The sequence below is a fragment of the Phallusia mammillata genome, chromosome 4 (assembly GCF_965637545.1).
Source record: "Phallusia mammillata chromosome 4, kaPhaMamm4.hap1.1, whole genome shotgun sequence".
Taxonomy (NCBI): Eukaryota; Metazoa; Chordata; class Ascidiacea; order Phlebobranchia; family Ascidiidae; genus Phallusia; species Phallusia mammillata.
In genome coordinates, this window is record NC_137255.1 from 7,700,926 (window position 1) to 7,727,550 (window position 26,625).

Below are 26,625 nucleotides of genomic sequence, written 5' to 3' on the forward strand. Positions count from 1 at the left end.
ATATGGTATGTGTTTATTTCTTAATCGGGATCAATATTGTCTAAACTTTGGTTGCAAACCCTCTACCACATCGTTATTTGCCATCTCTGTTGCATCAGATCACATTAACTTAGCAAACCATCATTCACATGTGGTAGCGTGGCCGAGTGGTCTAAGGCGCTGGTTTTAGTCACCAGTCATTTCGATGGCGTGGGTTCGAATCCCACCGCTGCCATTTCTTTGCACCTGTCAAAAACTCCATGTATAATTTTTTCTCTGTGTCATACAGACGGAAAATAAAATATTGTACCAAATGTTTGGCCTGAGTAAGGAAGGAACTCACGACCTTGAGATTGTGAGTCTCACGCGCTGCCTACTGCGCCATCGAGGCTTGATGACCTAATGCAAATTTGCATCCTTGTAACTAAAATATATGTATTTCGACAAATAATGTGCGAATGCAGACAATGCCAATTTGTTTGGATACAAACTTGAGTTGATCAACAACATACGGTATTTGTTTATTTCTTAATCGGGGTTAAATTTGTCTAAACTTTGGTTGCAAACCCTCTACCACATCGTTATTTGCCATCTCTGTTGCATCAGATCACATTAACTTAGCAAACCATCATTCACATGTGGTAGCGTGGCCGAGTGGTCTAAGGCGCTGGTTTTAGTCACCAGTCATTTCGATGGCGTGGGTTCGAATCCCACCGCTGCCATTTCTTTGCACCTGTCAAAAACTCCATGTATAATTTTTTCTCTGTGTCATACAGACGGAAAATAAAATATTGTACCAAATGTTTGGCCTGAGTAAGGAAGGAACTCACGACCTTGAGATTGTGAGTCTCACGCGCTGCCTACTGCGCCATCGAGGCTTGATGACCTAATGCAAATTTGCATCCTTGTAACTAAAATATATGTATTTCGACAAATAATGTGCGAATGCAGACAATGCCAATTTGTTTGGATACAAACTTGAGTTGATCAACAACATACGGTATTTGTTTATTTCTTAATCGGGGTTAAATTTGTCTAAACTTTGGTTGCAAACCCTCTACCACATCGTTATTTGCCATCTCTGTTGCATCAGATCACATTAACTTAGCAAAACACTGTTCTCATGTGGTAGCGTGGCCGAGTGGTCTAAGGCGCTGGTTTTAGTCACCAGTCATTTCGATGGCGTGGGTTCGAATCCCACCGTTGCCATTTCTTTGCACCTGTCAAAACTCCATGTGTAATTTTTTCTCTGTTTCATGCAGACGGAAAATAAAATATTGTACCAAAAGTTTGCCCCGAGTGAGGATCGAACTCACGACCTTGAGATTATGAGACTCACGCGCTGCCTACTGCGCCATCGAGGCTTGACGTACTCATGCAAATTTGCATCCTTGTAACTAAAATATATGTATTTCGACAAATCAATTGGGAATGCAGACAATGCCAATTTGTTTGGATACAAACTTGAGTTGATCAACAACATATGGTATGTGTTTACTTCTTCTTCTGGGTCAATTTTGTCTAAACTTTGGTTGCAAACACTCTACCACATCGTTATTTGCCATCTCTGTAGCATCAGATCACATTAACTTAGCAAAACACTGTTCTCATGTGGTAGCGTGGCCGAGTGGTCTAAGGCGCTGGTTTAAGGCACCAGTCATTTCGATGGCGTGGGTTCGAATCCCACCGCTGCCATTTCTTTGCACCTGTCAAAAACTCCATGTATAATTTTTTCTCTGTGTCATGCAGTTGGAAAATAAAATATTGTACCAAAAGTTTGCCCCGAGTGAGGATCGAACTCACGACCTTGAGATTATGAGATTCACGCGCTGCCTACTGCGCCATCGAGGCTTGATGTACTCATGAAAATTTGCACCCTTGTAACTAAAATATATGTATTTCGACAAATAATGTGGGAATGCAGACAATGCCAATCTGTTTGGATACAAACTTGAGTTGATCAACAACATGTGGTATGTGTTTATTTCTTAATCGGGGTCAAACTTGTCTAAACTTTGGTTGCAAACGCTCTATCACATCGTTATTTGCCATCTCTGTTGCATCATATCACATTAACTTAGCAAAACACTGTTCTCATGTGGTAGCGTGGCCGAGTGGTCTAAGGCGCTGGTTTAAGGCACCAGTCATTTCGATGGCGTGGGTTCGAATCCCACCGCTGCCATTTCTTTGCACCTGTCAAAAACTCCATGTATAATTTTTTCTCTGTCTCATGCAGTTGGAAAATAAAATATTGTATCAAAAGTTTGCCCCGAGTGAGGATCGAACTCACGACCTTGAGATTATGAGACTCACGCGCTGCCTACTGCGCCATCGAGGCTTTATGTACTCATGCAAATTTGCATCCTAGTAATTAAAATATATGTATTTCGACAAATAAATTGGGAATGCAGACAATACCAATTTGTTTGGATACAAACTTGAGTTGATCAACAACATATGGTATGTGTTTATTTCTTCTTCGGAGACAATTTTGTCTAAACTTTGGTTGTAAACACTCTACCACATCGTTATTTGCCATCTCTGTTGCATTAGATCACATTAAATTAGCAAACCGCCATTCTCATGTGGTAGCGTGGCCGAGTGGTCTAAGGCGCTGCTTTTAGGCACCAGTCATTTCGATGGCGTGGGTTCGAATCCCACCGCTGCCATTTCTTTGCACCTGTCAAAAACTCCATGTATAATTTTTTCTCTGTCTCATGCAGTTGGAAAATAAAATATTGTACCAAAAGTTTGCCCCGAGTGAGGATCGAACTCACGACCTTGAGATTATGAGACTCACGCGCTGCCTACTGCGCCATCGAGGCTTTATGTACTCATGCAAATTTGCATCCTTGTAACTAAAATATATGTATTTCGACAAATAAATTGGGAATGCAGACAATACCAATTTGTTTGGATACAAACTTGAGTTGATCAACAACATATGGTATGTGTTTATTTCTTCCTCGGAGACAATTTTGTCTAAACTTTGGTTGTAAACACTCTACCACATCGTTATTTGCCATCTCTGTTGCATTAGATCACATTAAATTAGCAAACCGCCATTCTCATGTGGTAGCGTGGCCGAGTGGTCTAAGGCGCTGCTTTTAGGCACCAGTCATTTCGATGGCGTGGGTTCGAATCCCACCGCTGCCATTTCTTTGCACCTGTCAAAAACTCCATGTATAATTTTTTCTCTGTCTCATGCAGTTGGAAAATAAAATATTGTACCAAATGTTTGCCTCGAGTGAGGATCGAACTCACGACCTTGAGATTATTAGATTCACGCGCTGCCTACTGCACCATCGAGGCTTGATGTAGGCTACTCATGCAAATTTGCATCCTTGTAACTAAAATATATGTATTTCGACAAATAATGTGCGAATGCAGACAATGCCAATTTGTTTGGATACAAACTTGAGTTAATCAACAACATGTGGTATGTGTTTATTTCTTAATCGGGGTCAAATTTGTCTAAACTTTGGTTGCAAACCCTCTACCACATCGTTATTTGCCATCTCTGTAGCATCAGATCACATTAACTTAGCAAAACACTCTTCTCATGTGGTAGCGTGCCCTAGTGGTCTAACGCGCTGGTTTAAGGCACCAGTCATTTCGATGGCGTGGGTTCGAATCCCACCGCTGCCATTTCTTTGCACCTGTCAAAAACTCCATGTATAATTTTTTCTCTGTCTCATGCAGTTGGAAAATAAAATATTGTACCAAAAGTTTGCCCCGAGTGAGGATCGAACTCACGACCTTGAGATTATGAGACTCACGCGCTGCCTACTGCGCCATCGAGGCTTTATGTACTCATGCTAATTTGCATCCTTGTAACTAAAATATATGTATTTCGACAAATAAATTGGGAATGCAGACAATACCAATTTGTTTGGATACAAACTTGAGTTGATCAACAACATATGGTATGTGTTTATTTCTTCTTCGGAGACAATTTTGTCTAAACTTTGGTTGTAAACACTCTACCACATCGTTATTTGCCATCTCTGTTGCATTAGATCACATTAAATTAGCAAACCGCCATTCTCATGTGGTAGCGTGGCCGAGTGGTCTAAGGCGCTGGTTTAAGGCACCAGTCATTTCGATGGCGTGGGTTCGAATCCCACCGCTGCCATTTATTTGCACCTGTCAAAAACTCCATGTATAATTTTTTCTCTGTGTCATGCAGACGGAAAATAAAATATTGTACCAAATGTTTGGCCTGAGCAAGGAAGGAACTCACGACCTTGAGATTGTGAGTCTCACGCGCTGCCTACCGCGCCATCGAAGCTTGATGACCTAATGCAAATTTGCATCCTTGTAACTAAAATATATGTATTTCGACAAATAATGTGCGAATGCAGACAATGCCAATTTGTTTGGATACAAACTTGAGTTGATCAACAACATGTGGTATTTGTTTATTTCTTAATCGGGGTTAAATTTGTCTAAACTTTGGTTGCAAACCCTCTACCACATCATTATTTGCCATCTCTGTAGCATCAGATCACATTAACTTAGCAAAACACTCTTCTCATGTGGTAGCGTGGCCGAGTGGTCTAACGCGCTGGTTTAAGGCACCAGTCATTTCGTTGGCGTGGGTTCGAATCCCACCGCTGCCATTTCTTTGCACCTGTCAAAAACTCCATGTATAATTTTTTCTCTGTCTCATGCAGTTGGAAAATAAAATATTGTACCAAATGTTTGCCTCGAGTGAGGATCGAACTCACGACCTTGAGATTATGAGATTCACGCGCTGCCTACTGCGCCATCGAGGCTTGATGTACTCATGCAAATTTGCACCCTTGTAACTAAAATATATGTATTTCGAAAAATAATTTGGGAATGCAGACAATGCCAATTTGTTTGGATACAAACTTGAGTTGATCAACAACATGTGGTATGTGTTTATTTCTTAATCGGGGTCAAATTTGTTTAAATTTTGGTTGCAAACCCTCTACCACATCGTTATTTGCCATCTCTGTTGCATTAGATCACATTAAATTAGCAAACCGCCATTCTCATGTGGTAGCGTGGCCGAGTGGTCTAAGGCGCTGGTTTAAGGCACCAGTCATTTCGATGGCGTGGGTTCGAATCCCACCGCTGCCATTTCTTTGCACCTGTCAAAAACTCCATGTATAATTTTTTCTCTGTGTCATGCAGACGGAAAATAAAATATTGTACCAAATGTTTGGCCTGAGTAAGGAAGGAACTCACGACCTTGAGATTGTGAGTCTCACGCGCTGCCTACCGCGCCATCGAAGCTTGATGACCTAATGCAAATTTGCATCCTTGTAACTAAAATATATGTATTTCGACAAATAATGTGCGAATGCAGACAATGCCAATTTGTTTGGATACAAACTTGAGTTGATCAACAACATGTGGTATTTGTTTATTTCTTAATCGGGGTTAAATTTGTCTAAACTTTGGTTGCAAACCCTCTACCACATCATTATTTGCCATCTCTGTAGCATCAGATCACATTAACTTAGCAAAACACTCTTCTCATGTGGTAGCGTGGCCGAGTGGTCTAACGCGCTGGTTTAAGGCACCAGTCATTTCGTTGGCGTGGGTTCGAATCCCACCGCTGCCATTTCTTTGCACCTGTCAAAAACTCCATGTATAATTTTTTCTCTGTCTCATGCAGTTGGAAAATAAAATATTGTACCAAATGTTTGCCTCGAGCGAGGATCGAACTCACGACCTTGAGATTATGAGATTCACGCGCTGCCTACTGCGCCATCGAGGCTTGATGTACTCATGCAAATTTGCACCCTTGTAACTAAAATATATGTATTTCGAAAAATAATTTGGGAATGCAGACAATGCCAATTTGTTTGGATACAAACTTGAGTTGATCAACAACATGTGGTATGTGTTTATTTCTTAATCGGGGTCAAATTTGTTTAAACTTTGGTTGCAAACCCTCTACCACATCGTTATTTGCCATCTCTGTTGCATCAGATCACATTAACTTAGCAAAACGCTGTTCTCATGTGGTAGCGTGGCCGAGTGGTCTAAGGCGCTCGTTTAAGGCACCAGTCATTTCGATGACTTGGGTTCGAATCCAACCGCTGCCATTTCTTTGCACCTGTCAAATCTCCATGTATAATTTTTTCTCTGTGTCATGCAGTTGGAAAATAAAATATTGTACTAAAAGTTTGCCCCGAGTGAGGATCGAACTCACGACCTTGAGATTATGAGACTCACGCGCTGCCTACTGCGCCATCGAGGCTTGATGTAGGCTACCCATGCAAATTTGCATTCTTGTAACTAAAATATATGTATTTCGACAAATAATTTGGGAATGCAGACAATGCCAATTTGTTTGGATACAAACTTGAGTTGATCAACAACATATGGTATGTGTTTATTTCTTCTTCGGGATCAATTTTGTCTAAACTTTGGTTGCAAACCCTCTACCACATCGTTATTTGCCATCTCTGTTGCATCAGATCACATTAACTTAGCAAAACGCTGTTCTCATGTGGTAGCGTGGCCGAGTGGTCTAAGGCGCTGGTTTAAGGCACCAGTCATTTCGATGACGTGGGTTCGAATCCCACCGCTGCCATTTCTTTGCACCTGTCAAATCTCCATGTATAATTTTTTCTCTGTGTCATGCAGTTGGAAAATAAAATATTGTACTAAAAGTTTGCCCCGAGTGAGGATCGAACTCACGACCTTGAGATTATTAGACTCAATAATAATGTGGGAATGCAGACAATACCAATTTGTTTGGATACAAACTTGAGTTAATCAACAACATGTGGTATGTGTTTATTTCTTAATCGGGGTCAAATTTGTCTAAACTTTGGTTGCAAACCCTCTACCACATCGTTATTTGCCATCTCTGTTGCATCAGATCACATTAACTTAGCAAAACACTGTTCTCATGTGGTAGCGTGGCCGAGTGGTCTAAGGCGCTGGTTTAAGGCACCAGTCATTTCGATGGCGTGGGTTCGAATCCCACCGCTGCCATTTCTTTGCACCTGTCAAAAACTCCATGTATAATTTTTTCTCTGTGTCATGCAGACGGAAAATAAAATATTGTACCAAATGTTTGGCCTGAGTAAGGAAGGAACTCACGACCTTGAGATTATGAGACTCACGCGCTGCCTACTGCGCCATCGAGGCTTGATGTAGGCTACCCATGCAAATTTGCATCCTTGTAACTAAAATATATGTATTTCGACAAATAATGTGGGAATGCAGACAATGCCAATTTGTTTGGATACAAACTTGAGTTGATCAACAACATGTGGTATTTGTTTATTTCTTAATCGGGGTTAAATTTGTCTAAACTTTGGTTGCAAACCCTCTACCACATCATTATTTGCCATCTCTGTAGCATCAGATCACATTAACTTAGCAAAACACTCTTCTCATGTGGTAGCGTGGCCGAGTGGTCTAACGCGCTGGTTTAAGGCACCAGTCATTTCGTTGGCGTGGGTTCGAATCCCACCGCTGCCATTTCTTTGCACCTGTCTAAACTCCATGTATAATTTTTTCTCTGTCTCATGCAGTTGGAAAATAAAATATTGTACCAAATGTTTGCCTCGAGTGAGGATCGAACTCACGACCTTGAGATTATGAGATTCACGCGCTGCCTACTGCGCCATCGAGGCTTGATGTACTCATGCAAATTTGCACCCTTGTAACTAAAATATATGTATTTCGAAAAATAATTTGGGAATGCAGACAATGCCAATTTGTTTGGATACAAACTTGAGTTGATCAACAACATGTGGTATGTGTTTATTTCTTAATCGGGGTCAAATTTGTTTAAATTTTGGTTGCAAACCCTCTACCACATCGTTATTTGCCATCTCTGTTGCATTAGATCACATTAAATTAGCAAACCGCCATTCTCATGTGGTAGCGTGGCCGAGTGGTCTAAGGCGCTGGTTTAAGGCACCAGTCATTTCGATGGCGTGGGTTCGAATCCCACCGCTGCCATTTCTTTGCACCTGTCAAAAACTCCATGTATAATTTTTTCTCTGTGTCATGCAGACGGAAAATAAAATATTGTACCAAATGTTTGGCCTGAGTAAGGAAGGAACTCACGACCTTGAGATTGTGAGTCTCACGCGCTGCCTACCGCGCCATCGAAGCTTGATGACCTAATGCAAATTTGCATCCTTGTAACTAAAATATATGTATTTCGACAAATAATGTGCGAATGCAGACAATGCCAATTTGTTTGGATACAAACTTGAGTTGATCAACAACATGTGGTATTTGTTTATTTCTTAATCGGGGTTAAATTTGTCTAAACTTTGGTTGCAAACCCTCTACCACATCATTATTTGCCATCTCTGTAGCATCAGATCACATTAACTTAGCAAAACACTCTTCTCATGTGGTAGCGTGGCCGAGTGGTCTAACGCGCTGGTTTAAGGCACCAGTCATTTCGTTGGCGTGGCTTCGAATCCCACCGCTGCCATTTCTTTGCACCTGTCAAAAACTCCATGTATAATTTTTTCTCTGTCTCATGCAGTTGGAAAATAAAATATTGTACCAAATGTTTGCCTCGAGTGAGGATCGAACTCACGACCTTGAGATTATGAGATTCACGCGCTGCCTACTGCGCCATCGAGGCTTGATGTACTCATGCAAATTTGCACCCTTGTAACTAAAATATATGTATTTCGAAAAATAATTTGGGAATGCAGACAATGCCAATTTGTTTGGATACAAACTTGAGTTGATCAACAACATGTGGTATGTGTTTATTTCTTAATCGGGGTCAAATTTGTTTAAACTTTGGTTGCAAACCCTCTACCACATCGTTATTTGCCATCTCTGTTGCATCAGATCACATTAACTTAGCAAAACGCTGTTCTCATGTGGTAGCGTGGCCGAGTGGTCTAAGGCGCTCGTTTAAGGCACCAGTCATTTCGATGACTTGGGTTCGAATCCAACCGCTGCCATTTCTTTGCACCTGTCAAATCTCCATGTATAATTTTTTCTCTGTGTCATGCAGTTGGAAAATAAAATATTGTACTAAAAGTTTGCCCCGAGTGAGGATCGAACTCACGACCTTGAGATCATGAGACTCACGCGCTGCCTACTGCGCCATCGAGGCTTGATGTAGGCTACCCATGCAAATTTGCATCCTTGTAACTAAAATATATGTATTTCGACAAATAATTTGGGAATGCAGACAATGCCAATTTGTTTGGATACAAACTTGAGTTGATCAACAACATATGGTATGTGTTTATTTCTTCTTCGGGATCAATTTTGTCTAAACTTTGGTTGCAAACTCTCTACCACATCGTTATTTGCCATCTCTGTTGCATCAGATCACATTAACTTAGCAAACCGTCATTCTCATGTCGTAGCGTGGCCGAGTGGTCTAAGGCGCTGGTTTAAGGCATCAGTCATTTCGATGGCGTGGGTTCGAATCCCACCGCTGCCATTTCTTTGCACCTGTCTAAACTCCATGTATAATTTTTTCTTAGTGTCATGCAGTTGGAAAATAAAATATTGTACTAAAAGTTTGCCCCGAGTGAGGATCGAACTCACGACCTTGAGATTATGAGACTCACGCGCTGCCTACTGCGCCATCGAGGCTTGATGTAGGCTACCCATGCAAATTTGCATTCTTGTAACTAAAATATATGTATTTCGACAAATAATTTGGGAATGCAGACAATGCCAATTTGTTTGGATACAAACTTGAGTTGATCAACAACATATGGTATGTGTTTATTTCTTCTTCGGGATCAATTTTGTCTAAACTTTGGTTGCAAACCCTCTACCACATCGTTATTTGCCATCTCTGTTGCATCAGATCACATTAACTTAGCAAAACGCTGTTCTCATGTGGTAGCGTGGCCGAGTGGTCTAAGGCGCTGGTTTAAGGCACCAGTCATTTCGATGACGTGGGTTCGAATCCCACCGCTGCCATTTCTTTGCACCTGTCAAATCTCCATGTATAATTTTTTCTCTGTGTCATGCAGTTGGAAAATAAAATATTGTACTAAAAGTTTGCCCCGAGTGAGGATCGAACTCACGACCTTGAGATTATTAGACTCACGCGCTGCCTACTGCGCCATCGAGGCTTGATGTAGGCTACCCATGCAAATTTGCATCCTTGTAACTAAAATATATGTATTTCGACAAATAATGTGGGAATGCAGACAATACCAATTTGTTTGGATACAAACTTGAGTTAATCAACAACATGTGGTATGTGTTTATTTCTTAATCGGGGTCAAATTTGTCTAAACTTTGGTTGCAAACCCTCTACCACATCGTTATTTGCCATCTCTGTTGCATCAGATCACATTAACTTAGCAAAACACTGTTCTCATGTGGTAGCGTGGCCGAGTGGTCTAAGGCGGTGGTTTTAGTGACCAGTCATTTCGATGGCGTGGGTTCGAATCCCACCGCTGCCATTTCTTTGCACCTGTCTAAACTCCATGTATAATTTTTTCTTAGTGTCATGCAGTTGGAAAATAAAATATTGTACTAAAAGTTTGCCCCGAGTGAGGATCGAACTCACGACCTTGAGATTATGAGACTCACGCGCTGCCTACTGCGCCATCGAGGCTTGATGTAGTCTACCCATGCAAATTTGCATACTTGTAACTAAAATATATGTATTTCGAAAAATAATGTGGGAATGCAGACAATGCCAATTTGTTTGGATACAAACTTGAGTTGATCAACAACATATGGTATGTGTTTATTTCTTAATCGGGGTCAAATTTGTCTAAACTTTGGTTGCAAACCCTCTACCACATCGTTATTTGCCATCTCTGTTGCATCAGATCACATTAACTTAGCAAAACACTGTTCTCATGTGGTAGCGTGGCCGAGTGGTCTAAGGCGCTGGTTTTAGTGACCAGTAATTTCGATGGCGTGGGTTCGAATCCCACCGCTGCCATTTCTTTGCACCTGTCTAAACTCCATGTATAATTTTTTCTCTGTGTCATGCAGTTGGAAGATAAAATATTGTACCAAAAGTTTGCCCCGAGTGAGGATCGAACTCACGACCTTGAGATTATGAGATTCACGCGCTGCCTACTGCGCCATCGAGGCTTGATGTACTCATGAAAATTTGCACCCTTGTAACTAAAATATATGTATTTCGACAAATAATGTGGGAATGCAGACAATGCCAATCTGTTTGGATACAAACTTGAGTTGATCAACAACATGTGGTATGTGTTTATTTCTTAATCGGGGTCAAACTTGTCTAAACTTTGGTTGCAAACGCTCTACCACATCGTTATTTGCCATCTCTGTTGCATTAGATCACATTAAATTAGCAAAACACTGTTCTCATGTGGTAGCGTGGCCGAGTGGTCTAAGGCGCTGGTTTTAGGCGCCAGTCATTTCGATGGCGTGGGTTCGAATCCCACCGCTGCCATTTCTTTGCACCTGTCTAAAACTCCATGTATAATTTTTTCTCTGTGTCATGCAGTTGGAAAATAAAATATTGTACCAAAAGTATGCGCCGAGTGAGGATCGAACTCACGACCTTGAGATTATGAGACTCACGCGCTGCCTACTGCGCCATCGAGGCTTGATGTACTCATGCAAATTTGCATCCTTGTAACTAAAATATATGTATTTCGACAAATAATGTGGGAATGCAGACAATGCCAATTTGTTTGGATACAAACTTGAGTTGATCAACAACATATGGTATGTGTTTATTTCTTCTTCGGGATCAATTTTGTGTAAACTTTGGTTGCAAACCCTCTACCACATCGTTATTTGCCATCTCTGTTGCATCAGATCACATTAACTTAGCAAACCATCATTCTCATGTGGTAGCGTGGCCGAGTGGTCTAAGGCGCTGGTTTAAGGCACCAGTCATTTCGATGGCGTGGGTTCGAATCCCACCGCTGCCATTTCTTTGTACCTGTCAAAACTCCATGTATAATTTTTTCTCTGTGTCATGCACTTGGAAAATAAAATATTGTACCAAAAGTTTGCCCCGAGTGAGGATCGAACTCACGACCTTGAGATTATGAGATTCACGCGCTGCCTACTGCGCCATCGAGGCTTGATGTACTCATGAAAATTTGCACCCTTGTAACTAAAATATATGTATTTCGACAAATAATGTGGGAATGCAGACAATGCCAATCTGTTTGGATACAAACTTGAGTTGATCAACAACATGTGGTATGTGTTTATTTCTTAATCGGGGTCAAACTTGTCTAAACTTTGGTTGCAAACGCTCTACCACATCGTTATTTGCCATCTCTGTTGCATCAGATCACATTAACTTAGCAAAACACTGTTCTCATGTGGTAGCGTGGCCGAGTGGTCTAAGGCGCTGGTTTAAGGCACCAGTCATTTCGATGGCGTGGGTTCGAATCCCACCGCTGCCATTTCTTTGCACCTGTCAAAAACTCCATGTATAATTTTTTCTCTGTCTCATGCAGTTGGAAAATAAAATATTGTACCAAAAGTTTGCCCCGAGTGAGGATCGAACTCACGACCTTGAGATTATGAGAGTCACGCTCTGCCTACTGCGCCATCGAGGCTTTATGTACTCATGCAAATTTGCATCCTAGTAACTAAAATATATGTATTTCGACAAATAAATTGGGAATGCAGACAATACCAATTTGTTTGGATACAAACTTGAGTTGATCAACAACATATGGTATGTGTTTATTTCTTCTTCGGAGACAATTTTGTCTAAACTTTGGTTGCAAACCCTCTACCACATCGTTATTTGCCATCTCTGTTGCATCAGATCACATTAACTTAGCAAAACACTGTTCTCAAGTGGTAGCGTGGCCGAGTGGTCTAAGGCGGTGGTTTTAGTGACCAGTCATTTCGATGGCGTGGGTTCGAATCCCACCGCTGCCATTTCTTTGCACCTGTCTAAACTCCATGTATAATTTTTTCTTAGTGTCATGCAGTTGGAAAATAAAATATTGTACTAAAAGTTTGCCCCGAGTGAGGATCGAACTCACGACCTTGAGATTATGAGACTCACGCGCTGCCTACTGCGCCATCGAGGCTTGATGTAGTCTACCCATGCAAATTTGCATACTTGTAACTAAAATATATGTATTTCGAAAAATAATGTGGGAATGCAGACAATGCCAATTTGTTTGGATACAAACTTGAGTTGATCAACAACATATGGTATGTGTTTATTTCTTCTTCGGGATCAATTTTGTGTAAACTTTGGTTGCAAACCCTCTACCACATCGTTATTTGCCATCTCTGTTGCATCAGATCACATTAACTTAGCAAACCATCATTCTCATGTGGTAGCGTGGCCGAGTGGTCTAAGGCGCTGGTTTAAGGCACCAGTCATTTCGATGGCGTGGGTTCGAATCCCACCGCTGCCATTTCTTTGTACCTGTCGAAACTCCATGTATAATTTTTTCTCTGTGTCATGCAGTTGGAAAATAAAATATTGTACCAAACGTTTGCCCCGAGTGAGGATCGAACTCACGACCTTGAGATTATGAGATTCACGCGCTGCCTACTGCGCCATCGAGGCTTGATGTACTCATGAAAATTTGCACCCTTGTAACTAAAATATATGTATTTCGACAAATAATGTGGGAATGCAGACAATGCCAATTTGTTTGGATACAAACTTGAGTTAATCAACAACATGTGGTATGTGTTTATTTCTTCTTCGGGATCAAATTTGTCTAAACTTTGGTTGCAAACCCTCTACCACATCGTTATTTGCCATCTCTGTTGCATCAGATCACATTAACTTAGCAAAACACTGTTCTCATGTGGTAGCGTGGCCGAGTGGTCTAAGGCGCTGGTTTAAGGCACCAGTCATTTCGATGACGTGGGTTCGAATCCCACCGCTGCCATTTCTTTGCACCTGTCAAATCTCCATGTATAATTTTTTCTCTGTGTCATGCAGTTGGAAAATAAAATATTGTACTAAAAGTTTGCCCCGAGTGAGGATCGAACTCACGACCTTGAGATTATGAGACTCACGCGCTGCCTACTGCGCCATCGAGGCTTGATGTAGGCTACCCATGCAAATTTGCATCCTTGTAACTAAAATATATGTATTTCGACAAATAATTTGGGAATGCAGACAATGCCAATTTGTTTGGATACAAACTTGAGTTGATCAACAACATATGGTATGTGTTTATTTCTTCTTCGGGATCAATTTTGTCTAAACTTTGGTTGCAAACTCTCTACCACATCGTTATTTGCCATCTCTGTTGCATCAGATCACATTAACTTAGCAAAACACTGTTCTCATGTGGTAGCGTGGCCGAGTGGTCTAAGGCGCTGGTTTAAGGCACCAGTCATTTCGATAGCGTGGGTTCGAATCCCACCGCTGCCATTTCTTTGCACCTGTCTAAACTCCATGTATAATTTTTTCTCTGTGTCATGCAGTTGGAAAATAAAATATTGTACCAAAAGTATGCCCCGAGTGAGGATCGAACTCACGACCTTGAGATTATGAGACTAACGCGCTGCCTACTGCGCCATCGAGGCTTGATGTAGGCTACTCATGCAAATTTGCATCCTTGTAACTAAAATATATGTATTTCGACAAATAATGTGGGAATGCAGACAATGCCAATTTGTTTGGATACAAACTTGAGTTAATCAACAACATGTGGTATGTGTTTATTTCTTAATCGGGGTCAAATTTGTCTAAACTTTGGTTGCAAACCCTCTACCACATCGTTATTTGCCATCTCTGTTGCATCAGATCACATTAACTTAGCAAAACACTGTTCTCATGTGGTAGCGTGGCCGAGTGGTCTAAGGCGCTGGTTTTAGTGACCAGTCATTTCGATGGCGTGGGTTCGAATCCCACCGCTGCCATTTCTTTGCACCTGTCTAAACTCCATGTATAATTTTTTCTCTGTGTCATGCAGTTGGAAGATAAAATATTGTACCAAAAGTTTGCCCCGAGTGAGGATCGAACTCACGACCTTGAGATTATGAGATTCACGCGCTGCCTACTGCGCCATCGAGGCTTGATGTACTCATGAAAATTTGCACCCTTGTAACTAAAATATATGTATTTCGACAAATAATGTGGGAATGCAGACAATGCCAATCTGTTTGGATACAAACTTGAGTTGATCAACAACATGTGGTATGTGTTTATTTCTTAATCGGGGTCAAACTTGTCTAAACTTTGGTTGCAAACGCTCTACCACATCGTTATTTGCCATCTCTGTTGCATCAGATCACATTAACTTAGCAAAACACTGTTCTCATGTGGTAGCGTGGCCGAGTGGTCTAAGGCGCTGGTTTAAGGCACCAGTCATTTCGATGGCGTGGGTTCGAATCCCACCGCTGCCATTTCTTTGCACCTGTCAAAAACTCCATGTATAATTTTTTCTCTGTCTCATGCAGTTGGAAAATAAAATATTGTACCAAAAGTTTGCCCCGAGTGAGGATCGAACTCACGACCTTGAGATTATGAGACTCACGCGCTGCCTACTGCGCCATCGAGGCTTTATGTACTCATGCAAATTTGCATCCTAGTAACTAAAATATATGTATTTCGACAAATAAATTGGGAATGCAGACAATACCAATTTGTTTGGATACAAACTTGAGTTGATCAACAACATATGGTATGTGTTTATTTCTTCTTCGGAGACAATTTTGTCTAAACATTGGTTGTAAACACTCTACCACATCGTTATTTGCCATCTCTGTTGCATTAGATCACATTAAATTAGCAAACCGCCATTCTCATGTGGTAGCGTGGCCGAGTGGTCTAAGGCGCTGGTTTTAGGCGCCAGTCATTTCGATGGCGTGGGTTCGAATCCCACCGCTGCCATTTCTTTGCACCTGTCTAAAACTCCATGTATAATTTTTTCTCTGTGTCATGCAGTTGGAAAATAAAATATTGTACCAAAAGTATGCGCCGAGTGAGGATCGAACTCACGACCTTGAGATTATGAGACTCACGCGCTGCCTACTGCGCCATCGAGGCTTGATGTACTCATGCAAATTTGCATCCTTGTAACTAAAATATATGTATTTCGACAAATAATGTGGGAATGCAGACAATGCCAATTTGTTTGGATACAAACTTGAGTTGATCAACAACATATGGTATGTGTTTATTTCTTCTTCGGGATCAATTTTGTGTAAACTTTGGTTGCAAACCCTCTACCACATCGTTATTTGCCATCTCTGTTGCATCAGATCACATTAACTTAGCAAACCATCATTCTCATGTGGTAGCGTGGCCGAGTGGTCTAAGGCGCTGGTTTAAGGCACCAGTCATTTCGATGGCGTGGGTTCGAATCCCACCGCTGCCATTTCTTTGTACCTGTCAAAACTCCATGTATAATTTTTTCTCTGTGTCATGCACTTGGAAAATAAAATATTGTACCAAAAGTTTGCCCCGAGTGAGGATCGAACTCACGACCTTGAGATTATGAGAGTCACGCTCTGCCTACTGCGCCATCGAGGCTTTATGTACTCATGCAAATTTGCATCCTAGTAACTAAAATATATGTATTTCGACAAATAAATTGGGAATGCAGACAATACCAATTTGTTTGGATACAAACTTGAGTTGATCAACAACATATGGTATGTGTTTATTTCTTCTTCGGAGACAATTTTGTCTAAACTTTGGTTGTAAACACTCTACCACATCGTTATTTGCCATCTCTGTTGCATTAGATCACATTAAATTAGCAAACCGCCATTCTCATGTGGTAGCGTGGCCGAGTGGTCTAAGGCGCTGGTTTTAGGCGCCAGTCATTTCGATGGCGTGGGTTCGAATCCCACCGCTGCCATTTCTTTGCACCTGTCAAAAACTCCATGTATAATTTTTTCTCTGTCTCATGCAGTTGGAAAATAAAATATTGTACCAAATGTTTGGCCTGAGTAAGGAAGGAACTCACGACCTTGAGATTGTGAGTCTCACGCGCGGCCTACCGCGCCATCGAGGCTTGATGACCTAATGCAAATTTGCATCCTTGTAACTAAAATATATGTATTTCGACAAATAATGTGCGAATGCAGACAATGCCAATTTGTTTGGATACAAACTTGAGTTGATCAACAACATGTGGTATTTGTTTATTTCTTAATCGGGGTTAAATTTGTCTAAACTTTGGTTGCAAACCCTCTACCACATCGTTATTTGCCATCTCTGTTGCATCAGATCACATTAACTTAGCAAAACACTCTTCTCATGTGGTAGCGTGGCCGAGTGGTCTAAGGCGCTGATTTTAGTCACCAGTCATTACGAAGGCGTGGGTTCGAATCCCACCGCTGCCATTTCTTTGCACCTGTCAAAACTCCATGTATAATTTTTTCTCTGTTTCATGCAGACGGAAAATAAAATATTGTACCAAAAGTTTGCCCCGAGTGAGGATCGAACTCACGACCTTGAGATTATGAGATTCACGCGCTGCCTACTGCGCCATCGAGGCTTGATGTACTCATGCAAATTTGCACCCTTGTAACTAAAATATATGTATTTCGACAAATAATGTGGGAATGCAGACAATGCCAATTTGTTTGGATACAAACTTGAGTTGATCAACAACATATGGTATGTGTTTATTTCTTCTTCGGGATCAATTTTGTCTAAACTTTGGTTGCAAACCCTCTACCACATCGTTATTTGCCATCTCTGTTGCATCAGATCACATTAACTTAGCAAACCATCATTCTCATGTGGTAGCGTGGCCGAGTGGTCTAAGGCGCTGGTTTAAGGCACCAGTCATTTCGATGGCGTGGGTTGGAATCCCACCGCTGCCATTTCTTTGCACCTGTCAAAAACTCCATGTATAATTTTTTCTCTGTCTCATGCAGTTGGAAAATAAAATATTGTACCAAATGTTTGCCCCGAGTGAGGATCGAACTCACGACCTTGAGATTATGAGATTCACGCGCTGCCTACTGCGCCATCGAGGCTTGATGTACTCAGGCAAATTTGCACCCTTGTAACTAAAATATATGTATTTCGAAAAATAATTTGGGAATGCAGACAATGTCAATTTGTTTGGATACAAACTTGAGTTGATCAACAACATGTGGTATGTGTTTATTTCTTAATCGGGGTCAAATTTGTCTAAACTTTGGTTGCAAACCCTCTACCACATCGTTATTTGCCATCTCTGTTGCATCAGATCACATTAACTTAGAAAAACGCTGTTCTCATGTGGTAGCGTGGCCGAGTGGTCTAAGGCGCTGGTTTAAGGCACCAGTCATTTCGATGACGTGGGTTCGAATACCACCGCTGCCATTTCTTTGCACCTGTCAAATCTCCATGTATATTTTTTCTCTGTGTCATGCAGTTGGAAAATAAAATATTGTACTAAAAGTTTGCCCCGAGTGAGGATCGAACTCACGACCTTGAGATTATGAGACTCACGCGCTGCCTACTGCGCCATCGAGGCTTGATGTAGGCTACCCATGCAAATTTGCATTCTTGTAACTAAAATATATGTATTTCGACAAATAATTTGGGAATGCAGACAATGCCAATTTGTTTGGATACAAACTTGAGTTGATCAACAACATATGGTATGTGTTTATTTCTTCTTCGGGATCAATTTTGTCTAAACTTTGGTTGCAAACTCTCTACCACATCGTTATTTGCCATCTCTGTTGCATCAGATCACATTAACTTAGCAAACCATCATTCTCATGTGGTAGCGTGGCCGAGTGGTCTAAGGCGCTGGTTTAAGGCACCAGTCATTTCGATGGCGTGGGTTCGAATCCCACCGCTGCCACTTCTTTGCACCTGTCAAAAACTCCATGTATAATTTTTTCTCTGTGTCATGCAGTTGGAAAATAAAATATTGTACCAAACGTTTGCCCCGAGTGAGGATCGAACTCACGACCTTGAGATTATTAGATTCACGCGCTGCCTACTGCGCCATCGAGGCTTGATGTAGGCTACTCATGCAAATTTGCATCCTTGTAACTAAAATATATGTATTTCGACAAATAATGTGGGAATGCAGACAATGCCAATTTGTTTGGATACAAACTTGAGTTAATCAACAACATGTGGTATGTGTTTATTTCTTAATCGGGGTCAAATTTGTCTAAACTTTGGTTGCAAACCCTCTACCACATCGTTATTTGCCATCTCTGTTGCATCAGATCACATTAACTTAGCAAAACACTCTTCTCATGTGGTAGCGTGGCCGAGTGGTCTAAGGCGCTGATTTTAGTCACCAGTCATTACGAAGGCGTGGGTTCGAATCCCACCGCTGCCATTTCTTTGCACCTGTCAAAACTCCATGTATAATTTTTTCTCTGTTTCATGCAGACGGAAAATAAAATATTGTACCAAAAGTTTGCCCCGAGTGAGGATCGAACTCACGACCTTGAGATTATGAGATTCACGCGTTGCCTACTGCGCCATCGAGGCTTGATGTACTCATGCAAAGTTGCACCCTTGTAACTAAAATATATGTATTTCGACAAATAATGTGGGAATGCAGACAATGCCAATTTGTTTGGATACAAACTTGAGTTGATCAACAACATATGGTATGTGTTTATTTCTTCTTCGGGATCAATTTTGTCTAAACTTTGGTTGCAAACCCTCTACCACATCGTTATTTGCCATCTCTGTTGCATCAGATCACATTAACTTAGCAAACCATCATTCTCATGTGGTAGCGTGGCCGAGTGGTCTAAGGCGCTGGTTTAAGGCACAAGTCATTTCGATGGCGTGGGTTGGAATCCCACCGCTGCCATTTCTTTGCACCTGTCAAAAACTCCATGTATAATTTTTTCTCTGTCTCATGCAGTTGGAAAATAAAATATTGTACCAAATGTTTGCCCCGAGTGAGGATCGAACTCACGACCTTGAGATTATGAGATTCACGCGCTGCCTACTGCGCCATCGAGGCTTGATGTACTCAGGCAAATTTGCACCCTTGTAACTAAAATATATGTATTTCGAAAAATAATTTGGGAATGCAGACAATGCCAATTTGTTTGGATACAAACTTGAGTTGATCAACAACATGTGGTATGTGTTTATTTCTTAATCGGGGTCAAATTTGTCTAAACTTTGGTTGCAAACCCTCTACCACATCGTTATTTGCCATCTCTGTTGCATCAGATCACATTAACTTAGAAAAACGCTGTTCTCATGTGGTAGCGTGGCCGAGTGGTCTAAGGCGCTGGTTTAAGGCACCAGTCATTTCGATGACGTGGGTTCGAATCCCACCGCTGCCATTTCTTTGCACCTGTCAAATCTCCATGTATATTTTTTTCTCTGTGTCATGCAGTTGGAAAATAAAATATTGTACTAAAAGTTTGCCCCGAGTGAGGATCGAACTCACGACCTTGAGATTATGAGACTCACGCGCTGCCTACTGCGCCATCGAGGCTTGATGTAGGCTACCCATGCAAATTTGCATCCTTGTAACTAAAATATATGTATTTCGACAAATAATTTGGGAATGCAGACAATGCCAATTTGTTTGGATACAAACTTGAGTTGATCAACAACATATGGTATGTGTTTATTTCTTCTTCGGGATCAATTTTGTCTAAACTTTGGTTGCAAACTCTCTACCACATCGTTATTTGCCATCTCTGTTGCATCAGATCACATTAACTTAGCAAACCATCATTCTCATGTGGTAGCGTGGCCGAGTGGTCTAAGGCGCTGGTTTAAGGCACCAGTCATTTCGATGGCGTGGGTTCGAATCCCACCGCTGCCACTTCTTTGCACCTGTCAAAAACTCCATGTATAATTTTTTCTCTGTGTCATGCAGTTGGAAAATAAAATATTGTACCAAACGTTTGCCCCGAGTGAGGATCGAACTCACGACCTTGAGATTATTAGATTCACGCGCTGCCTACTGCGCCATCGAGGCTTGATGTAGGCTACTCATGCAAATTTGCATCCTTGTAACTAAAATATATGTATTTCGACAAATAATGTGGGAATGCAGACAATACCAATTTGTTTGGATACAAACTTGAGTTAATCAACAACATGTGGTATGTGTTTATTTCTTAATCGGGGTCAAATTTGTCTAAACTTTGGTTGCAAACCCTCTACCACATCGTTATTTGCCATCTCTGTTGCATCAGATCACATTAACTTAGAAAAACGCTGTTCTCATGTGGTAGCGTGGCCGAGTGGTCTAAGGCGCTGGTTTAAGGCACCAGTCATTTCGATGACGTGGGTTCGAATCCCACCGCTGCCATTTCTTTGCACCTGTCAAATCTCCATGTATAATTTTTTCTCTGTGTCATGCAGTTGGAAAATAAAATATTGTACTAAAAGTTTGCCCCGAGTGAGGATCGAACTCACGACCTTGAGATTATGAGACTCACGCGCTGCCTACTGCGCCATCGAGGCTTGATGTAGGCTACCCATGCAAATTTGCATCCTTGTAACTAAAATATATGTATTTCGACAAATAATTTGGGAATGCAGACAATGCCAATTTGTTTGGATACAAACTTGAGTTGATCAACAACATATGGTATGTGTTTATTTCTTCTTCGGGATCAATTTTGTCTAAACTTTGGTTGCAAACTCTCTACCACATCGTTATTTGCCATCTCTGTTGCATCAGATCACATTAACTTAGCAAACCATCATTCTCATGTGGTAGCGTGGCCGAGTGGTCTAAGGCGCTGGTTTAAGGCACCAGTCATTTCGATGGCGTGGGTTCGAATCCCACCGCTGCCATTTCTTTGCACCTGTCAAAAACTCCATGTATAATTTTTTCTCTGTGTCATGCAGTTGGAAAATAAAATATTGTACCAAACGTTTGCCCCGACAAATGGTCAAATTTGTCTAAACTTTGGTTGCAAACCCTCTACCACATCGTTATTTGCCATCTCTGTTGCATCAGATCACATTAACTTAGCAAAACACTCTTCTCATGTGGTAGCGTGGCCGAGTGGTCTAAGGCGCTGATTTTAGTCACCAGTCATTACGAAGGCGTGGGTTCGAATCCCACCGCTGCCATTTTTTTGCACCTGTCAAAACTCCATGTATAATTTTTTCTCTGTTTCATGCAGACGGAAAATAAAATATTGTACCAAAAGTATGCCCCGAGTGAGGATCGAACTCACGACCTTGAGATTATGAGATTCACGCGCTGCCTACTGCGCCATCGAGGCTTGATGTACTCATGCAAATTTGCACCCTTGTAACTAAAATATATGTATTTCGACAAATAATGTGGGAATGCAGACAATGCCAATTTGTTTGGATACAAACTTGAGTTGATCAACAACATATGGTATGTGTTTATTGCTTCTTCGGGATCAATTTTGTCTAAACTTTGGTTGCAAACCCTCTACCACATCGTTATTTGCCATCTCTGTTGCATCAGATCACATTAACTTAGCAAACCATCATTCTCATGTGGTAGCGTGGCCGAGTGGTCTAAGGCGCTGGTTTAAGGCACCAGTCATTTCGATGGCGTGGGTTGGAATCCCACCGCTGCCATTTCTTTGCACCTGTCAAAAACTCCATGTATAATTTTTTCTCTGTCTCATGCAGTTGGAAAATAAAATATTGTACCAAATGTTTGCCCCGAGTGAGGATCGAACTCACGACCTTGAGATTATGAGATTCACGCGCTGCCTACTGCGCCATCGAGGCTTGATGTACTCATGCAAATTTGCACCCTTGTAACTAAAATATATGTATTTCGAAAAATAATTTGGGAATGCAGACAATGCCAATTTGTTTGGATACAAACTTGAGTTGATCAACAACATGTGGTATGTGTTTATTTCTTAATCGGGGTCAAATTTGTCTAAACTTTGGTTGCAAACCCTCTACCACATCGTTATTTGCCATCTCTGTTGCATCAGATCACATTAACTTAGAAAAACGCTGTTCTCATGTGGTAGCGTGGCCGAGTGGTCTAAGGCGCTGGTTTAAGGCACCAGTCATTTCGATGACGTGGGTTCGAATCCCACCGCTGCCATTTCTTTGCACCTGTCAAATCTCCATGTATATTTTTTTCTCTGTGTCATGCAGTTGGAAAATAAAATATTGTACTAAAAGTTTGCCCCGAGTGAGGATCGAACTCACGACCTTGAGATTATGAGACTCACGCGCTGCCTACTGCGCCATCGAGGCTTGATGTAGGCTACCCATGCAAATTTGCATCCTTGTAACTAAAATATATGTATTTCGACAAATAATTTGGGAATGCAGACAATGCCAATTTGTTTGGATACAAACTTGAGTTGATCAACAACATATGGTATGTGTTTATTTCTTCTTCGGGATCAATTTTGTCTAAACTTTGGTTGCAAACTCTCTACCACATCGTTATTTGCCATCTCTGTTGCATCAGATCACATTAACTTAGCAAACCATCATTCTCATGTGGTAGCGTGGCCGAGTGGTCTAAGGCGCTGGTTTAAGGCACCAGTCATTTCGATGACGTGGGTTCGAATCCAACCGCTGCCACTTCTTTGCACCTGTCAAAAACTCCATGTATAATTTTTTCTCTGTGTCATGCAGTTGGAAAATAAAATATTGTACCAAACGTTTGCCCCGAGTGAGGATCGAACTCACGACCTTGAGATTATTAGATTCACGCGCTGCCTACTGCGCCATCGCGGCTTGATGTAGGCTACTCATGCAAATTTGCATCCTTGTAACTAAAATATATGTATTTCGACAAATAATGTGGGAATGCAGACAATACCAATTTGTTTGGATACAAACTTGAGTTAATCAACAACATGTGGTATGTGTTTATTTCTTAATCGGGGTCAAATTTGTCTAAACTTTGGTTGCAAACCCTCTACCACATCGTTATTTGCCATCTCTGTTGCATCAGATCACATTAACTTAGCAAAACGCTGTTCTCATGTGGTAGCGTGGCCGAGTGGTCTTAGGCGCTGGTTTAAGGCACCAGTCATTTCGATGACGTGGGTTCGAATCCCACCGCTGCCATTTCTTTGCACCTGTCAAATCTCCATGTATAATTTTTTCTCTGTGTCATGCAGTTGGAAAATAAAATATTGTACTAAAAGTTTGCTCCGAGTGAGGATCGAACTCACGACCTTGAGATTATGAGACTCACGCGCTGCCTACTGCGCCATCGAGGCTTGATGTAGGCTACCCATGCAAATTTGCATCCTTGTAACTAAAATATATGTATTTCGACAAATAATTTGGGAATGCAGACAATGCCAATTTGTTTGGATACAAACTTGAGTTGATCAACAACATATGGTATGTGTTTATTTCTTCTTCGGGATCAATTTTGTCTAAACTTTGGTTGCAAACCTTCTACCACATCGTTATTTGCCATCTCTGTTGCATCAGATCACATTAACTTAGCAAAACGCTGTTCTCATGTGGTAGCGTGGCCGAGTGGTCTTAGGCGCTGGTTTAAGGCACCAGTCATTTCGATGACGTGGGTTCGAATCCCACCGCTGCCATTTCTTTGCACCTGTCAAATCTCCATGTATAATTTTTTCTCTGTGTCATGCAGTTGGAAAATAAAATATTGTACTAAAAGTTTGCCCCGAGTGAGGATCGAACTCACGACCTTGAGATTATGAGAGTCACGCGCTGCCTACTGCGCCATCGAGGCTTGATGTAGGCTACCCATGCAAATTTGCATCCTTGTAACTAAAATATATGTATTTCGACAAATAATTTGGGAATGCAGACAATGCCAATTTGTTTGGATACAAACTTGAGTTGATCAACAACATATGGTATGTGTTTATTTCTTCTTCGGGATCAATTTTGTCTAAACTTTGGTTGCAAACTCTCTACCACATCGTTATTTGCCATCTCTGTTGCATCAGATCACATTAACTTAGCAAACCATCATTCTCATGTGGTAGCGTGGCCGAGTGGTCTAAGGCGTGGTTTAAGGCACCAGTCATTTCGATGGCGTGGGTTCGAATCCCACCGCTGCCATTTCTTTGCACCTGTCAAAAACTCCATGTATAATTTTTTCTCTGTGTCATGCAGTTGGAAAATAAAATATTGTACCAAACGTTTGCCCCGACAAATGGTCAAATTTGTCTAAACTTTGGTTGCAAACCCTCTACCACATCGTTATTTGCCATCTCTGTTGCATCAGATCACATTAACTTAGCAAAACACTGTTCTCATGTGGTAGCGTGGCCGAGTGGTCTAAGGCGCTGGTTTTAGTGACCAGTCATTTCGATGGCGTGGGTTCGAATCCCACCGCTGCCATTTCTTTGCACCTGTCTAAACTCCATGTATAATTTTTTCTCTGTGTCATGCAGTTGGAAAATAAAATATTGTACCAAAAGTATGCGCCGAGTGAGGATCGAACTCACGACCTTGAGATTATGAGACTCACGCGCTGCCTACTGCGCCATCGAGGCTTGATGTAATCATGCAAATTTGCATCCTTGTAACTAAAATATATGTATTTCGAAAAATAATGTGGGAATGCAGACAATGCCAATTTGTTTGGATACAAACTTGAGTTGATCAACAACATATGGTATGTGTTTATTTCTTCTTCGGGATCAATTTTGTGTAAACTTTGGTTGCAAACCCTCTACTACATCGTTATTTGCCATCTCTGTTGCATCAGATCACATTAACTTAGCAAACCATCATTCTCATGTGGTAGCGTGGCCGAGTGGTCTAAGGCGCTGGTTTAAGGCACCAGTCATTTCGATCGCGTGGGTTCGAATCCCACCGCTGCCATTTCTTTGTACCTGTCAAAACTCCATGTATAATTTTTTCTCTGTGTCATGCACTTTGGAAATAAAATATTGTACCAAACGTTTGCCCCGAGTGAGGATCGAACTCATGACCTTGAGATTATTAGATTCACGCGCTGCCTACTGCGCCATCGAGGCTTTATGTACTCATGCAAATTTGCATCCTTGTAACTAAAATATATGTATTTCGACAAATAATGTGGGAATGCAGACAATGCCAATTTGTTTGGATACAAACTTGAGTTAATCAACAACATGTGGTATTTGTTTATTTCTTAATCGGGGTTAAATTTGTCTAAACTTTGGTTGCAAACCCTCTACCACATCGTTATTTGCCATCTCTGTTGCATCAGATCACATTAACTTAGCAAAACACTCTTCTCATGTGGTAGCGTGGCCGAGTGGTCTAAGGCGCTGATTTTAGTCACCAGTCATTACGAAGGCGTGGGTTCGAATCCCACCGCTGCCATTTCTTTGCACCTGTCAAAACTCCATGTATAATTTTTTCTCTGTTTCATGCAGACGGAAAATAAAATATTGTACCAAATGTTTGCCCCGAGTGAGGATCGAACTCACGACCTTGAGATTATGAGATTCACGCGCTGCCTACTGCGCCATCGAGGCTTGATGTACTCATGCAAATTTGCACCCTTGTAACTAAAATATATGTATTTCGACAAATAATGTGGGAATGCAGACAATGCCAATTTGTTTGGATACAAACTTGAGTTGATCAACAACATATGGTATGTGTTTATTTCTTCTTCGGGATCAATTTTGTCTAAACTTTGGTTGCAAACCCTCTACCACATCGTTATTTGCCATCTCTGTTGCATCAGATCACATTAACTTAGCAAACCATCATTCTCATGTGGTAGCGTGGCCGACTGGTCTAAGGCGCTGGTTTAAGGCACCAGTCATTTCGATGGCGTGGGTTCGAATCCCACCGCTGCCACTTCTTTGCACCTGTCAAAAACTCCATGTATAATTTTTTCTCTGTCTCAT

The 26,625-nt window shown here is 41.3% G+C and overlaps 55 non-coding genes across 55 annotated transcripts; 38 read left to right on the forward strand and 17 right to left on the reverse strand.

The window, feature by feature from the left end:
• Positions 1-1,270: 1,270 nt before the first annotated feature.
• On the reverse strand, positions 1,271-1,343 carry Trnam-cau (transfer RNA methionine (anticodon CAU)). The gene has a single exon. It is a non-coding gene; the product is annotated as a tRNA-Met (tRNA).
• Positions 1,344-1,592: 249 nt separating this feature from the next.
• Positions 1,593-1,674, forward strand: Trnal-aag (transfer RNA leucine (anticodon AAG)). Its single transcript has one exon. It is a non-coding gene; the product is annotated as a tRNA-Leu (tRNA).
• A 405-nt stretch (positions 1,675-2,079) lies between these two features.
• Positions 2,080-2,161, forward strand: Trnal-aag (transfer RNA leucine (anticodon AAG)). The gene has a single exon. It is a non-coding gene; the product is annotated as a tRNA-Leu (tRNA).
• Positions 2,162-2,244: 83 nt separating this feature from the next.
• Positions 2,245-2,317, reverse strand: Trnam-cau (transfer RNA methionine (anticodon CAU)). Its single transcript has one exon. It is a non-coding gene; the product is annotated as a tRNA-Met (tRNA).
• A 249-nt stretch (positions 2,318-2,566) lies between these two features.
• On the forward strand, positions 2,567-2,648 carry Trnal-uag (transfer RNA leucine (anticodon UAG)). Its single transcript has one exon. It is a non-coding gene; the product is annotated as a tRNA-Leu (tRNA).
• Positions 2,649-2,731: 83 nt separating this feature from the next.
• Trnam-cau (transfer RNA methionine (anticodon CAU)) lies at positions 2,732-2,804 on the reverse strand. Its single transcript has one exon. It is a non-coding gene; the product is annotated as a tRNA-Met (tRNA).
• Positions 2,805-3,053: 249 nt separating this feature from the next.
• Trnal-uag (transfer RNA leucine (anticodon UAG)) lies at positions 3,054-3,135 on the forward strand. The gene has a single exon. It is a non-coding gene; the product is annotated as a tRNA-Leu (tRNA).
• A 575-nt stretch (positions 3,136-3,710) lies between these two features.
• Trnam-cau (transfer RNA methionine (anticodon CAU)) lies at positions 3,711-3,783 on the reverse strand. Its single transcript has one exon. It is a non-coding gene; the product is annotated as a tRNA-Met (tRNA).
• A 249-nt stretch (positions 3,784-4,032) lies between these two features.
• Trnal-aag (transfer RNA leucine (anticodon AAG)) lies at positions 4,033-4,114 on the forward strand. Its single transcript has one exon. It is a non-coding gene; the product is annotated as a tRNA-Leu (tRNA).
• A 405-nt stretch (positions 4,115-4,519) lies between these two features.
• Positions 4,520-4,601, forward strand: Trnal-aag (transfer RNA leucine (anticodon AAG)). The gene has a single exon. It is a non-coding gene; the product is annotated as a tRNA-Leu (tRNA).
• Positions 4,602-5,006: 405 nt separating this feature from the next.
• On the forward strand, positions 5,007-5,088 carry Trnal-aag (transfer RNA leucine (anticodon AAG)). The gene has a single exon. It is a non-coding gene; the product is annotated as a tRNA-Leu (tRNA).
• A 405-nt stretch (positions 5,089-5,493) lies between these two features.
• Trnal-aag (transfer RNA leucine (anticodon AAG)) lies at positions 5,494-5,575 on the forward strand. Its single transcript has one exon. It is a non-coding gene; the product is annotated as a tRNA-Leu (tRNA).
• Positions 5,576-6,144: 569 nt separating this feature from the next.
• Positions 6,145-6,217, reverse strand: Trnam-cau (transfer RNA methionine (anticodon CAU)). The gene has a single exon. It is a non-coding gene; the product is annotated as a tRNA-Met (tRNA).
• A 254-nt stretch (positions 6,218-6,471) lies between these two features.
• On the forward strand, positions 6,472-6,553 carry Trnal-aag (transfer RNA leucine (anticodon AAG)). The gene has a single exon. It is a non-coding gene; the product is annotated as a tRNA-Leu (tRNA).
• A 325-nt stretch (positions 6,554-6,878) lies between these two features.
• Positions 6,879-6,960, forward strand: Trnal-aag (transfer RNA leucine (anticodon AAG)). Its single transcript has one exon. It is a non-coding gene; the product is annotated as a tRNA-Leu (tRNA).
• Positions 6,961-7,370: 410 nt separating this feature from the next.
• Positions 7,371-7,452, forward strand: Trnal-aag (transfer RNA leucine (anticodon AAG)). Its single transcript has one exon. It is a non-coding gene; the product is annotated as a tRNA-Leu (tRNA).
• Positions 7,453-7,856: 404 nt separating this feature from the next.
• Positions 7,857-7,938, forward strand: Trnal-aag (transfer RNA leucine (anticodon AAG)). The gene has a single exon. It is a non-coding gene; the product is annotated as a tRNA-Leu (tRNA).
• A 1,056-nt stretch (positions 7,939-8,994) lies between these two features.
• Positions 8,995-9,067, reverse strand: Trnam-cau (transfer RNA methionine (anticodon CAU)). Its single transcript has one exon. It is a non-coding gene; the product is annotated as a tRNA-Met (tRNA).
• Positions 9,068-9,321: 254 nt separating this feature from the next.
• Trnal-aag (transfer RNA leucine (anticodon AAG)) lies at positions 9,322-9,403 on the forward strand. The gene has a single exon. It is a non-coding gene; the product is annotated as a tRNA-Leu (tRNA).
• Positions 9,404-9,485: 82 nt separating this feature from the next.
• Trnam-cau (transfer RNA methionine (anticodon CAU)) lies at positions 9,486-9,558 on the reverse strand. The gene has a single exon. It is a non-coding gene; the product is annotated as a tRNA-Met (tRNA).
• A 254-nt stretch (positions 9,559-9,812) lies between these two features.
• Positions 9,813-9,894, forward strand: Trnal-aag (transfer RNA leucine (anticodon AAG)). The gene has a single exon. It is a non-coding gene; the product is annotated as a tRNA-Leu (tRNA).
• Positions 9,895-9,976: 82 nt separating this feature from the next.
• On the reverse strand, positions 9,977-10,049 carry Trnai-aau (transfer RNA isoleucine (anticodon AAU)). Its single transcript has one exon. It is a non-coding gene; the product is annotated as a tRNA-Ile (tRNA).
• Positions 10,050-10,467: 418 nt separating this feature from the next.
• Trnam-cau (transfer RNA methionine (anticodon CAU)) lies at positions 10,468-10,540 on the reverse strand. Its single transcript has one exon. It is a non-coding gene; the product is annotated as a tRNA-Met (tRNA).
• A 740-nt stretch (positions 10,541-11,280) lies between these two features.
• Trnal-uag (transfer RNA leucine (anticodon UAG)) lies at positions 11,281-11,362 on the forward strand. The gene has a single exon. It is a non-coding gene; the product is annotated as a tRNA-Leu (tRNA).
• A 405-nt stretch (positions 11,363-11,767) lies between these two features.
• Trnal-aag (transfer RNA leucine (anticodon AAG)) lies at positions 11,768-11,849 on the forward strand. The gene has a single exon. It is a non-coding gene; the product is annotated as a tRNA-Leu (tRNA).
• Positions 11,850-12,253: 404 nt separating this feature from the next.
• Trnal-aag (transfer RNA leucine (anticodon AAG)) lies at positions 12,254-12,335 on the forward strand. Its single transcript has one exon. It is a non-coding gene; the product is annotated as a tRNA-Leu (tRNA).
• Positions 12,336-12,904: 569 nt separating this feature from the next.
• Positions 12,905-12,977, reverse strand: Trnam-cau (transfer RNA methionine (anticodon CAU)). The gene has a single exon. It is a non-coding gene; the product is annotated as a tRNA-Met (tRNA).
• A 254-nt stretch (positions 12,978-13,231) lies between these two features.
• On the forward strand, positions 13,232-13,313 carry Trnal-aag (transfer RNA leucine (anticodon AAG)). The gene has a single exon. It is a non-coding gene; the product is annotated as a tRNA-Leu (tRNA).
• Positions 13,314-13,717: 404 nt separating this feature from the next.
• On the forward strand, positions 13,718-13,799 carry Trnal-aag (transfer RNA leucine (anticodon AAG)). The gene has a single exon. It is a non-coding gene; the product is annotated as a tRNA-Leu (tRNA).
• An 82-nt stretch (positions 13,800-13,881) lies between these two features.
• On the reverse strand, positions 13,882-13,954 carry Trnam-cau (transfer RNA methionine (anticodon CAU)). The gene has a single exon. It is a non-coding gene; the product is annotated as a tRNA-Met (tRNA).
• Positions 13,955-14,208: 254 nt separating this feature from the next.
• On the forward strand, positions 14,209-14,290 carry Trnal-aag (transfer RNA leucine (anticodon AAG)). The gene has a single exon. It is a non-coding gene; the product is annotated as a tRNA-Leu (tRNA).
• An 82-nt stretch (positions 14,291-14,372) lies between these two features.
• Positions 14,373-14,445, reverse strand: Trnam-cau (transfer RNA methionine (anticodon CAU)). Its single transcript has one exon. It is a non-coding gene; the product is annotated as a tRNA-Met (tRNA).
• Positions 14,446-15,185: 740 nt separating this feature from the next.
• Trnal-aag (transfer RNA leucine (anticodon AAG)) lies at positions 15,186-15,267 on the forward strand. Its single transcript has one exon. It is a non-coding gene; the product is annotated as a tRNA-Leu (tRNA).
• An 83-nt stretch (positions 15,268-15,350) lies between these two features.
• Positions 15,351-15,423, reverse strand: Trnam-cau (transfer RNA methionine (anticodon CAU)). Its single transcript has one exon. It is a non-coding gene; the product is annotated as a tRNA-Met (tRNA).
• Positions 15,424-15,672: 249 nt separating this feature from the next.
• Trnal-uag (transfer RNA leucine (anticodon UAG)) lies at positions 15,673-15,754 on the forward strand. The gene has a single exon. It is a non-coding gene; the product is annotated as a tRNA-Leu (tRNA).
• Positions 15,755-16,159: 405 nt separating this feature from the next.
• Positions 16,160-16,241, forward strand: Trnal-aag (transfer RNA leucine (anticodon AAG)). The gene has a single exon. It is a non-coding gene; the product is annotated as a tRNA-Leu (tRNA).
• Positions 16,242-16,645: 404 nt separating this feature from the next.
• Trnal-uag (transfer RNA leucine (anticodon UAG)) lies at positions 16,646-16,727 on the forward strand. Its single transcript has one exon. It is a non-coding gene; the product is annotated as a tRNA-Leu (tRNA).
• An 891-nt stretch (positions 16,728-17,618) lies between these two features.
• Trnal-aag (transfer RNA leucine (anticodon AAG)) lies at positions 17,619-17,700 on the forward strand. Its single transcript has one exon. It is a non-coding gene; the product is annotated as a tRNA-Leu (tRNA).
• A 405-nt stretch (positions 17,701-18,105) lies between these two features.
• On the forward strand, positions 18,106-18,187 carry Trnal-aag (transfer RNA leucine (anticodon AAG)). The gene has a single exon. It is a non-coding gene; the product is annotated as a tRNA-Leu (tRNA).
• An 81-nt stretch (positions 18,188-18,268) lies between these two features.
• On the reverse strand, positions 18,269-18,341 carry Trnam-cau (transfer RNA methionine (anticodon CAU)). Its single transcript has one exon. It is a non-coding gene; the product is annotated as a tRNA-Met (tRNA).
• A 254-nt stretch (positions 18,342-18,595) lies between these two features.
• On the forward strand, positions 18,596-18,677 carry Trnal-aag (transfer RNA leucine (anticodon AAG)). The gene has a single exon. It is a non-coding gene; the product is annotated as a tRNA-Leu (tRNA).
• A 1,383-nt stretch (positions 18,678-20,060) lies between these two features.
• On the forward strand, positions 20,061-20,142 carry Trnal-aag (transfer RNA leucine (anticodon AAG)). Its single transcript has one exon. It is a non-coding gene; the product is annotated as a tRNA-Leu (tRNA).
• Positions 20,143-20,224: 82 nt separating this feature from the next.
• Positions 20,225-20,297, reverse strand: Trnam-cau (transfer RNA methionine (anticodon CAU)). Its single transcript has one exon. It is a non-coding gene; the product is annotated as a tRNA-Met (tRNA).
• Positions 20,298-20,551: 254 nt separating this feature from the next.
• Trnal-aag (transfer RNA leucine (anticodon AAG)) lies at positions 20,552-20,633 on the forward strand. The gene has a single exon. It is a non-coding gene; the product is annotated as a tRNA-Leu (tRNA).
• A 410-nt stretch (positions 20,634-21,043) lies between these two features.
• Trnal-aag (transfer RNA leucine (anticodon AAG)) lies at positions 21,044-21,125 on the forward strand. Its single transcript has one exon. It is a non-coding gene; the product is annotated as a tRNA-Leu (tRNA).
• Positions 21,126-21,207: 82 nt separating this feature from the next.
• Positions 21,208-21,280, reverse strand: Trnam-cau (transfer RNA methionine (anticodon CAU)). The gene has a single exon. It is a non-coding gene; the product is annotated as a tRNA-Met (tRNA).
• A 254-nt stretch (positions 21,281-21,534) lies between these two features.
• Positions 21,535-21,616, forward strand: Trnal-aag (transfer RNA leucine (anticodon AAG)). Its single transcript has one exon. It is a non-coding gene; the product is annotated as a tRNA-Leu (tRNA).
• A 686-nt stretch (positions 21,617-22,302) lies between these two features.
• Positions 22,303-22,384, forward strand: Trnal-aag (transfer RNA leucine (anticodon AAG)). The gene has a single exon. It is a non-coding gene; the product is annotated as a tRNA-Leu (tRNA).
• A 405-nt stretch (positions 22,385-22,789) lies between these two features.
• Positions 22,790-22,871, forward strand: Trnal-aag (transfer RNA leucine (anticodon AAG)). Its single transcript has one exon. It is a non-coding gene; the product is annotated as a tRNA-Leu (tRNA).
• Positions 22,872-22,953: 82 nt separating this feature from the next.
• On the reverse strand, positions 22,954-23,026 carry Trnam-cau (transfer RNA methionine (anticodon CAU)). The gene has a single exon. It is a non-coding gene; the product is annotated as a tRNA-Met (tRNA).
• Positions 23,027-23,280: 254 nt separating this feature from the next.
• On the forward strand, positions 23,281-23,362 carry Trnal-aag (transfer RNA leucine (anticodon AAG)). Its single transcript has one exon. It is a non-coding gene; the product is annotated as a tRNA-Leu (tRNA).
• A 410-nt stretch (positions 23,363-23,772) lies between these two features.
• Trnal-aag (transfer RNA leucine (anticodon AAG)) lies at positions 23,773-23,854 on the forward strand. The gene has a single exon. It is a non-coding gene; the product is annotated as a tRNA-Leu (tRNA).
• Positions 23,855-24,263: 409 nt separating this feature from the next.
• Positions 24,264-24,345, forward strand: Trnal-aag (transfer RNA leucine (anticodon AAG)). The gene has a single exon. It is a non-coding gene; the product is annotated as a tRNA-Leu (tRNA).
• A 1,176-nt stretch (positions 24,346-25,521) lies between these two features.
• Positions 25,522-25,603, forward strand: Trnal-aag (transfer RNA leucine (anticodon AAG)). The gene has a single exon. It is a non-coding gene; the product is annotated as a tRNA-Leu (tRNA).
• Positions 25,604-26,493: 890 nt separating this feature from the next.
• On the forward strand, positions 26,494-26,575 carry Trnal-aag (transfer RNA leucine (anticodon AAG)). The gene has a single exon. It is a non-coding gene; the product is annotated as a tRNA-Leu (tRNA).
• Positions 26,576-26,625: the final 50 nt, after the last annotated feature.